This window comes from Phyllostomus discolor, chromosome 6, assembly GCF_004126475.2.
Source record: "Phyllostomus discolor isolate MPI-MPIP mPhyDis1 chromosome 6, mPhyDis1.pri.v3, whole genome shotgun sequence".
In the NCBI taxonomy this organism is placed as follows: Eukaryota; Metazoa; Chordata; class Mammalia; order Chiroptera; family Phyllostomidae; genus Phyllostomus; species Phyllostomus discolor.
The window spans coordinates 22,737,828-22,749,191 of NC_040908.2; the positions used below are offsets into that span (position 1 = coordinate 22,737,828).

Genomic DNA, 11,364 nt, shown 5'->3' on the forward strand with positions numbered 1-11,364 from the left:
TACGGAAGCCTCAGGCGCCTCCCTGTCCTGCTCCCAGAATGCCAGCAACCAGCATGTACCTATCCTTGCCTTCCCTCAATCAGAGAGTTCCCCTCTGGAGAAAGTGGACAGTCCCAGAGAAAAGACCTCCACACACTGACATCAGAGGGTCCCTCAGTAGTCATGAGGCTGGTTCACTATCCAATCATCCAACAGCAAATCTCTTCAGGCAACAAAACTTATCAATGCACCCAGAACTTTTTCATGAGTCCATCTTAAAAATGAATAGCCAACTAATGAACTAGACATTTGAGGGAAACCTGACCATGAAGGACGTGTCCCAAAACAAACAGAGACAAATGAAATTCAGCTGTTGGAAATCAGTTCCTGACTCTGGAAAAAGTAAAGTTTAATTACAATCACTGCTTGTGAGAACGTTTGATCAGCAGTTAGCACTACCATCCCTCAATGTCTCATATCAGCTAGGATTACATTCAGTTGCAAGTAACAGAAAACTGGGCCACAGTGGCTTTAAGAAAAACAGCCACATGCTTCTTAATCATGGTGATACATCCTGAGAAATGTGTTGTTAGGCAATTTTGTCATTGTGCAAACATCATGGACTGAGCTTATTACAAACCCTGATGGAATGGCCTACCAGCATGGGTGTACCACACTTTTGTATAGCTGGTAGTGTGGTAGGTTTGTTCGCACCAGCGTCACCACAGCCATGTGAGTGTGCATTGTGCTATGACTACAACGTCACCAGGCAGTAGGAATTTTTCAGCTCCAATATAATCTTACAGGACCTCTGCCACAGATGTGATGTGTTGTTGACTGAAATGGTGCATGATTACAGCAGTTTATTTTCCTGACACGACAAGATGAAGGTAGCAGCTGCAGGCATTGGTTCACCACTTCAATGAAGTCAGAGCTGGCACATCTGTGACTTTCTCACTCTAACCCCTGTGTTCCAAGATGGCTGTTGCGCTTTCAGTCATCACATCCTGTTCAAAGCAGGAGAGGGAAGGAAGGAGCCAAAGATGGTGCCGGCTCTCTCTGTCTCTGTGATATCATCTTATTTGTCAGAACCATGTCACACGCACCACCACCACCACCTGGGAAATCTCATGTCTCTGCTGGGATGAGCCATTGCTGCCTTAACAAAATCAACAAGAAAGAAGGGGGAAATGTACACTGAATAGATAACTTTCAGTGTCTACCACAGTCTTCACATGGAAAAGTACTTCTCGCCCTGGCTGGCGTAGCTCAGTGGATTGAGCGCGGGCTGCAAACCAGGCATCTCAGGTTCGATTCCCAGTCAGGGCACATGCCTGGGTTGCAGGCCATGACCCCCAGCAACTGCACATTGATGTTTCTTTCTGTCTCTCCCTCCCTCCCTTCCCTCTCTAAAAATAAATAAATAAAATCTTTAAAAAAAAAAAAAGAGAAGTACTTCTCTGAAATGTGCTTATTATCTAACATCTTACAAGATCATAAACGATTTAAGTAGCAACATATCAGAAGAAAGACCTGGAAAATGTCCGTGGAGACTGTGGTGTCCTCTTTCCAGACTAGAAGAGTTTCGCCTTTCGATAGATGACATCACTTAATTGTCTTTCTTGTAACAAAGTTTAGGAAAATTCCACAGTGCCTCAGATACTTGAGGCTAAAACAATAAATGTATATAACATTTTCCAGCCTTATTTTTCCCTTTTAACTTAAGTTTTGTATTTCTGTACACCTTATACCCTGGTGAATGTTGGCTCACCAACAGCAGCAAGGACAGTACTTCCACAATTGCTATCAGGATCCTCTTAGGTGAATGGATATAATTAATATCTACAATAAGTTTCAAATGTGGCAACAGGAAGCATACTATAGACTTCACCGTGAACTTGCCCTTGTGCATCGACAGCTCTCATACTCATGTCCAATACATGCTGTGACGAAAACTTATTCAACTCTACCTTGCAAAAATTCAAGCTCCAAACACAGGGGTCTTTGTTTTGTTTCCATTAATGGTGCTTAGAACAGCACCTGGAATATAGTAAGACTCAATAAATAATTAATTAAATGAATGAATCTCCTGACCTTTTCTTTTCTCCTAGTTCCATATCCCACTTCCCACTTGTTTTTCAGAAGAAACCCTTATGCACTGATGGTACTATTGCAAAATGGTGCAGTCACGATGAAAAACAGTTGGGGATTATTCATAAAAGTTACAAATAAAATTACTGTATGACTCAGCTGTCTCATTTCTAAGTATTTGTCTAAAGAACACAAGAACACTAATTTTAAAAGATATATGACAAGGTTTCTCCAGAAAAGGTCTAGCCATTGTTAATATAATGAGAACAGTTTTCGTGACATCCACGAAACAACCTGGCAGCCAAGGAGAGTGAATTGGAATGTGCCTGCGTGAACAACGATGACTTCACTGTACTAGTCAGTGGGGGTGTAGACACTGTTGAGTGCAAATGAATACTGTGTGGCTGTCCCATTCAAAATGACTGAGCAAGTAGAGCAAAGAATCTGCATCAGATTTTGTGTTAAGCTTGAACATTCCTCCTTGAAAACTATTTGGATGATTCAGAAGGCCGCAGCTATGGGCAGCTGGTGATTGGCAGCTTCATTACGACAGCACACCCACTCATGCAGCATGTCTCATGCAGAGTTTTTTGGCAAAACATAAAATCACCCAGGTGATTCAGCCCCCCTACAGCCCAGATTTGGTGCCCTGTGACTTCTGGCTTTTCCCAAAACTAAAATCACCTTTGAAAGGGAAGAAATTGGAGGCCATCAGTGAGAGTCAGGAAAATACAACCAGGCAGCAGATGGTGATTGGGAGAACTGTGTGAGATTCCAAGATGCCTACTTTGAAGGGGGCTGAGATGTCATTGTCCCATGTACAATGTTTCTTGTATCTTCTTCAATAAATGTTTCTACTTTATATGATACATCAGATGGATACCTTCTCGGCAGAGCTTTTATGCACCCCCACACTCACTGCAACACCTCCATACAATTGCCTCCGTATGGAAGCAACAAAGGGTCAATGGATGAATGGACAGATAAGCGGATAAAGAATATGTGATATATACACGGTGAAATAGTATTTGGCCATAAAAAGGAAATCTTGCCATTTTCGACAATATGAATGGACTTTGAAGGCATTATGCTAAGTGCAATAAATCAGACAGAGAAAAGGCAAATATTGTATGACTTCACTTGTGCAATACTTGTCTAAAGAAACAATGGAATCTGAAGAGGCAAACTCATAGAAGCAGAGTGTGGATGGTGATGCCAGGGGCTGGGAGGAGGGGAGATGGGGAGGTGTTGGTCAAGGGTGCAAACCCCCAGTTATAAGATGAGTAAGTCCTGGGTTTCTAAAGTGCAGCATGGTGACTGCAGTTAACCATACCGCATTATTACATCTTTGACAGTTGCTAAGAGAATAAATCTTACATATTCTTGCCACAAAAAAAGTAATGATGTGAGGTGATCATGGAGATGTTGACTAACCTTATTGTGGTAATCATTTTGCAACACATACATGTTATCAAATCATCACCTTGTACACCCTAAGCTTATGATGTTATATATCAACTACACATCAGTGGAGCTGGGGGGAAAGAAAAATGATGTGCTTGTAGAACTTTTTTTCTCAAGACCCATTTTACATCCTTTGATGCCGGTGATAACAGACCCACAAGGGCACACTACTGCTAGTTCACTAGACAGAAAGCTTTATCAAGGAAACAGGTGTCAGCAGCAGTTTAGCCTGCTATGTTTCCAATGGTCATTACCTGGTTGCCTGCAATTACCAATGAGTAGTCAAAACCAAGAGTCCTCAAATGGGAAGTGGGCTCCACTAAAACCAGGGAACATGCCCCTGGGCGTTTAGCAGCCATCAGTCAGTCGTGCTGATAATTTACTTCCCTCATAGCCGTCCCAGACTTGCAGCTCCAACGAAAGGTAAGGAGACAGCATCAGCCCTTTCTCTGCTGCAGGTCATGTGGTCCCTCCAGAGAGAAACTTCTTCCCCTCCATGTCACTCTCCACTGTGCCCAGCCCCCACTCCAGTCTGCTTTGAACTGAGATTTTCAGGAAAGCACTTAGGGGATATAGATCATTGCTTTAGGGGATGAGAAGACCAGGAGTGTATCTGGATCATGGAGGCAAGCCACATGATAGCAGGATCATATGACTCTTAGTGGCACCACTGGTGTCCTGTACTCAGCATAGTGGCAGCCTGGCTGGGAAAAAAAGTCAGTAGTAAAAGTAACATCTAAAGTATAGATAACATACTACACGCCAAGCATTTTGTTAAACACTTCACATATTCTAATTCATGTATGTAGTCTTTACAGCCATGCTGGTGGTGAACTCTTAGTATCCCATTTTACCAAGGAGAAAAATGAGGCTAGGAAGTTAAATAACTTGCCTAAAGTTACGCAACTAGATAGTCACATTTTTTTTTTTGTATTGCAGGCGATGAAATGCCTCTTGAACTAAATTAAGCTCCCCCTCCTACACAAAAAGGAAATCAAAGAGCAGTGTTACCAGGGTCAGGAGGTGGTAACATCAGGCATCAAGGGGAACTTGAATCAGGCGATGGAAACCTGTCAGGGGCAAGAGAATGCCCAGAACTCGTGCGAGGGTACTTTGTGGTTAGGCGTTCATCTTCCCCTCTCTCGTCCTTTCCATCCTCCTTCCTTCAGGTCTCTTGCCTTGTTCTCTGCATATTTTCTTCCTTCTGTTTCAGCCTTTTCTATGCTCCAGACATATGTGCATGGCCAAATATACTTACCCTTTACCCCATTCCAGCTTGCAAGTTTACTTGTTCTTTTTTTTCTTTTTTTTTTAATCCTCACCAGAGGATATTGATGTTAGAGAGAAAGGAAGGAAGAGAGAGAAACATTGATGTGAAAGAGAAACATCAATCATTTGCCTCCCATACGTACCCATCCTGACTGGGGGGATCAAACCTTTTGGTGATTGGCCAACTGCCCCAACCAACCAATCAAGCCACCCGGCCAGGGCTAGTTTACTTGCTCCTAATTGAAGTGGTCACAATTCTAAATATTAGAAGAGAGGAGTGGATTAATCTTGTTTCCCCTTCTGATCCAATCCGATGTGTCCAGTCGGGCAGCCACATAACACAGACATGAGTGCAGGGCACAGCCCCAGGGCCATTCTCAGAGGAGGCTTGTACCCGGCAGACTTCCCAAAATGTGCCGTCCTCTGCGCTCGAGATCGGGTTGGACCCCCGGTTTTCTTCCAGTTCTGGAGCCAGAGTTCTTAACTACCATGTGATTCTGAAAAAGGGAAAGGGAATACCTACTGGATATCTACGTTGTTAAAGTCATCACGAACAATGTATTTGTAATGTTTTATTTATCGACTGGATAGAGATTCACTACAATATTTCATACACTTTTGTGCATCTAAAATATTTTGTAATTTGAAAGCCAAAGTATCATCAAACATTGAGATTTTAGGAGAAAAATTCAAAAGGTGATTAAGGGCTTTCATTTTCAGCAATATGGTGGCCTAACTGTCCAGAATAATTCTCTCAGTCAAGAACACCTGAAAATTCTGTATCAAGATTTTTTTAATGCACATTCAAAAAACAGTTTTCCAAATGTGTGGTTGAGCTGGCTGGAATGTAAAGGAAACCCATGGGGGTCAGAATCAACCAGAAAAGTATTATGGTAAATAATGCGTGTTTGCCCTGGGGCTGCTACTAGTCCCTGGTGATTTAGTACTTGGGCTTTAATAAACCTCTTGAGTAAAGGAGCAGCAGGAGAAAAATCTTTCATAAGACAAGACATCAGAACAGAGACCCTCATTAGGATGTTCTAAAGATGACTCCCTACTGGTGGAGCAGAACTCAGTGGCCAACAGCCTGCAGAACAACGTGCCCAAGTTTTATTGTGACCACCGCAATACACACCTCATCTTCGACTCTCCACCCGTGAGAAAGACACACTGCAGTGGGAGGAAACACACAGAGAATGTGAAAGACTACTGTCAGAAACGGATGGAGGAGCAGGCTCAGAGCCTTATCGACACGACAACCGCAGCATTTTGCTAGGAGAGATACCTCCCACTCCATTCTCTGCTCCTCCTCCTTCCTGCAGGGCCAATGATTCCACCTCCCCCCACTCTTCCAGGTCCTCCTCGCCCTGGTATGATGCCAGCACCCCATATGGGGGGCCCTCCCATGATGCCAGTGATGGGTCCTCCTCCTCCTGAGATGATGCCAATGGGACCTGCTCCGGAATGAGGCCACCTGTGGGAGGGCACATGCCCATGATGCCTGGGCCCCCAGTGATGTGACCTCCTGCCCGTCCCTTGATGGTGCCCACTCTGCCAGGGATGGCTCCACCAGACAGATAAGGAGAGGGGAGCCTCTTTCTCTCAGTTTTATGTTACTTGTTCTAGTTCACCAGCAGAGTGTGGTGCTGTGACTCTGGGTGTTTTCTAACAGCATGACAAGGAAGACTCACTCCCTCTTCCTATCATTTGGAGGGTAGTAGTGGAACAAAAAAAATGTCATTTGTATTGTGAAATGTGAAAATACAACTGTAAACTCTGTTAGCTTAAAAAAAAAAAGGCTCACTAAATGTATGACCTAAGGGGAAAAACACCCAGCAAAGTAAAATGGAGAGAGACCCTCCCATGTTTTGGTATTGAGATGTCCTAACCACAAACCCTGTTCTTACATAAATCTTGCGCATTCACACTGCCATCATGGTCTGAAACCCCTCAGTCTGAAAATTTAGCTTAAGTGGTCCTAGATTGTCAATGCTTTCAAGCACTAAACAGGTACAAAAAAAAATTCTTTGGTGGGACGCACATTAAACCCAGGCTTCAAAGAATTCCCATGAAGTTCCAAGAAACATGATCTCACAGAACAGACCAGATGATCCTGAAATACTTACATGTGGAAATCTGATAGATAATAGAATTGGCATTGCACCAAGTGATAGAAGCATACATACGGCATGACTGAATTTACACAGAAGTTGAAAACAGGCAAAATCAAGCAATATATTATTCAGGGATACATATGCATCTGGTAAAATTATTTTTAAAAGCAAGAAATTAAGTTCAAACTTCGATAAGCCCAGGGCTTGGGATAAGAGAGTTGCACACAGGTGCCATCAGTATTGGTAGTGTTCTATTTCTTAGGCTAAGTGGAAAGGACAGAAGCATTGAATTTATTATTAATCTTTCAACTATATAAATATGCTATATATATTCTTTTGTTTTAAGATCTTCATATTTTGTTGCCCTGGCCAGTGTGGCTCAGTTGGTTGTGAGTTGTCCTGCAGAGCAAAAAGTCACTGGTTTAATTCCTAGTCAGGGCACATGCCTGGGTTGTGAGCCCCTGGTCCCTGGTGGGTCATGTGTTGTTTTTCTTAAACATTGATGTTTCTCTCTCTCTCTTTCTCTCTTTCTCGTTCCCTTCCCCATCTCTAAAAATAAATAAAATCCTTTTTTAAAACTTCATATTTTAATTTAAAAGATAATCAGTTCATTTTAAAGTCATTAAATTAAAAAGATGAAAATGCATAAGTCATACAGAGTTTAAGTATCAATATTGTATACAGGTCATATAAATTGATCAGATAAATACTAAGACCATGTTAGAAAATGAAACAGAAGTCAAAATAAGCAAATTCAAACAGGAGGATATATAAATAATAGTTATTTATATGCAGGTTAAAATATAAAAAACTTCCATCAATCTAGTAGTAAATATAAGTTAATATTTAATATTTAAATACTATCCTCTCTCAAATTAAATATTATATGACTTTTGGGCATTATTTTGCTGATAGGCAGGCAAATCAATACAAATTTGTTGAAAAGGAATTTACTAACATCTATCAAGAGTCCTAAATTGTTTATGTCCTTTGGTTAAGAAATATTCCAAGAATCTGTTCTATAGAAATTATTATTATACACCAACCAATATTTTTGTTACGGAAAGAATATTTACTGAGTGTTGATGCCATGCCCCAGTACTGAACCATTTGAAGTAGGTAGTGTCATAATCTCCATCTCCCAAATGAAGAGACTTGGGCTAAGTTATTGCCCAACTTACTCAGCCTGCAGGTGCTCGGACCAGAATCCAAACCCAGGCAGTGTGATTTTAGAACCCATATTTCAACTGCCACACTATACTGGAACATTACAGCACTCTCTAATTGGGAAAAAAGGAACAATTTTTAGTGATTCAAAACAGTGTGAGACAGTTATTCATGGGAGAAAAAGGGAGAAAACAACTGGCAACAACCTAAATGTCCAATAATAGTCAAATAAAGTATTATATATGTATACACACACTTTAAGTAGGGGGGAAATACTCGTTTCAGAAACTAATACATGGAAAAAGATGCATCTTAGAATTGAAGAAATGTAGTATCATGATGCAGTGCAAATGTATTCCTGTTAAAATTAAACTAAAAATGAAAGTCTTAGCCCTGGTGAATCAATAATATCATTTTAGGACGCAAAGGACAGCACCTTTTTACTTCTATTTTAATTTACTGCTAGTAGATATACATTCACAGTGTCCAAACATCAAACAAGTATAAAAAACATGTGCGGTAGAAAGTCTCACTCCCACCCAATCTCAGATCCACTTCGTTCCCATCCCAAACCCCAGCATAGTTCATTGACATCAGCTGTTTCTTGGTGAGCCTTCCAGAGGATTGTTGCTGGTGAAAGAGGACAATTGTTATCTTCTTCCTTTTTTACATAAATAAAATAGCATCCACATTTTCCCAGCAACTTAGTTGTTTCATTTACTATACCTCGACGACATTTCTAAATCAATAAATACAGAAAGCACTTACTCATTTTTAATAGCTATATAGTATTCTAAAGTATAGCTGTACCATACATTATATTAATTGATATTTGGGTTGCTTCCAATATTTTGCTATTATAAAAAATACTGCAATAAATAATATTTCTCAGATACTATCTCTAGAAATCATTATTAAAAGGAGAACGTTGAGTCCAAATGTATGTCTATTTATAATGTTGACGGAAGCCGCCAATCCCTACTGGGCTAACATCTTTATGCTTTTAGGTCTTCCTGCCCCAAACACTGTCTGCTTTTACACGTGTCACAGCCTTCTTTTGCAGGTGATAACACATTTTGGACCAAATACTTTTCAAAAAGTCATATTCATACACAAAATTGTATGTATCAGTGATTTCAGTTAAGCAGAAAAAGGAACAAAGGGAAACAACAGTTCACTATGTTAACATTAATTAATCTGTCAGGGCAGGTGGAATTATGGATTATACGGGTTCCCTCTGTATTCTTTTTTATACTTTTCTGCATTTTTCAATGTCATGCTTTATTTTGTTCTGTTATAATGAGCATGATTACTTTTTAAATAAGGGTCTTAATAAGGTCATCTGGCCCAGCCTTTTGCATCTGTCTTCCAAAATGAGACAGCTAAAGCAGAGTTCAGGTGGCAGGCCTGGGGTCACAGTACACTACTCTTCATGGCTGGAGGATGGTGCCAGTCTCCTGCCTCCCAGTGTGGCATGCCTCCCAATGTGGCATTCCCCCTGCTGCACCCCCCGCCCCCTGATTCCTGCACGGCTGCTGCTTTATTTCTCAACACTGGAGATTCTAATTACTTGCTCAAGTTTGGGAAAGAGGCCTCCACAAATTTCACTGTGTTATAATAGAGTTTCTTTTCCAGCTTGATTTAGTGCTGAGTTTGGAGACAACATCAAGCTGTGTTTTAAGAATGAGCTCACCACATCCCTGGAATAAATGTCTCCCAAGAAGCCCAGACGTCACCACTTCCCTGAAGACTGAACTGAGTGAGGTTTAGTCCGGCCAGCCCACACTCCTCCTACATCTTCACTGACCCACCGTCTACTGGGATCTTCAAAAGTGAAGTTCCCTTAACTGAACTGTACTATTAAAAAAAAATTGGTTTTGAGGCTTTTGGTTAGCAAATCTGGCCCAATATGTTGATCAATAACCCTGAGGCTTATACAGGAAATTCTACACTTGCAAAGACATTGTTTGATCGAAAAGGTGAGGCAGGGGAGAGGACAGGAAGCCGGTGGAACCCGGAAAACATAGGTTTCTTTCAGAAGCATAGAGAGGAAGCACAAGACTGCAGATATACAAAGGAAAAAAATTATTAATTTAAAATCTCAGAATAATCAATAACTTTTCAAAGTAATAATATGGCATAATTCATCATGAAAAAAAGGATAAACAATAAATCCACAAAAGATTGGCCCAGAGAATCAAGTACGCTGAGATGATATTGTAAATTGTCTAGATGAGGCAAATTCTCCACTTGTCCAAACATCAGTAACCACTTGTCATTACTGTATCTTACTTCAAGTGAAGAGTTCCTGAAAGACGAGCAAAGGCTGTACCCTTGCACTGAGTTTGACCTCTCTCAAAGCAAAATGTGGTTTAGCCAAAATAAGAAAAGAATCTATCAAGGTCGTGCTGTACTTAGTTGTTATCTTACATGATGTAAGGCAGAAGTTTTGCCCTAAGCCTACCCGCAGCACTGACAGCTCCACAGACATATTTGTCTGCACTGGTGCCACCACTACTGATGCATCATCTCATTTTGGGAAACTTCAGGGTCTTGGGAAACCACAGTTTAGAGATGTATAATTTGATTTTTCAATGGGACAATTAAATAAAGAATTTCTGAAGGGAAAAAAAATTCTAAAATAGAGACTTACAGGAGAAAAAAATTACTGAAAATTTCCTTTAGGGGAAATTTCCTATGTAGCATAAATGACTTTCCTCTTTTTGGTCAATTCTTATAATAATTTCTTTTATAGACCAAAACCTGTTGAACTTCATATATCTGAAAGAAGAAAAAAAGGAGGAAAGGGTCTTCAAATCCTGGTGGAAATAGAAAGGACTACTCAGTTACGCTAGGGGTTCATTCCAGAGAGAGTTACAAGCAAGCTTCCCCTCCTGCTATCACACCTCCAGTTTCCCATCTCCATGTGTCTGCATTATTGTTTCAAGTGCTTGTTCCCAGCCAGACGTCAAACATAGGAAGTTCTTGTAAACAAACCCAAGTCCCCATCAAGATGGTTTCCCTTTCTAAGGGAAATTCACCTTTCAAAAAGGTTTTGAAAAGCAAACAAAAAACCGGAGAAGGCCCAAAGGAACACAACTCCGACATTGGTGCTTTAAAGAACAGACGAGGCAGGCAGGGGAACACGGGAGGCCCAGGCCCGGGTCAGCGTTCCTGACCCAAGCACACAAGTTGGTCACATGTGTCACCTACTTAAGGATAGTCCCCAACCCCCTAAATTCCTGAAGATAAAAATCTTGATAATTTCTTCCTTCAAATA

The 11,364-nt window shown here is 41.0% G+C and overlaps 1 pseudogene; it reads left to right on the top strand.

Moving 5' to 3' along the window:
• Window positions 1–5,806: 5,806 nt before the first annotated feature.
• LOC118501504 lies at window positions 5,807–6,509 on the top strand (annotated as a pseudogene).
• Window positions 6,510–11,364: the final 4,855 nt, after the last annotated feature.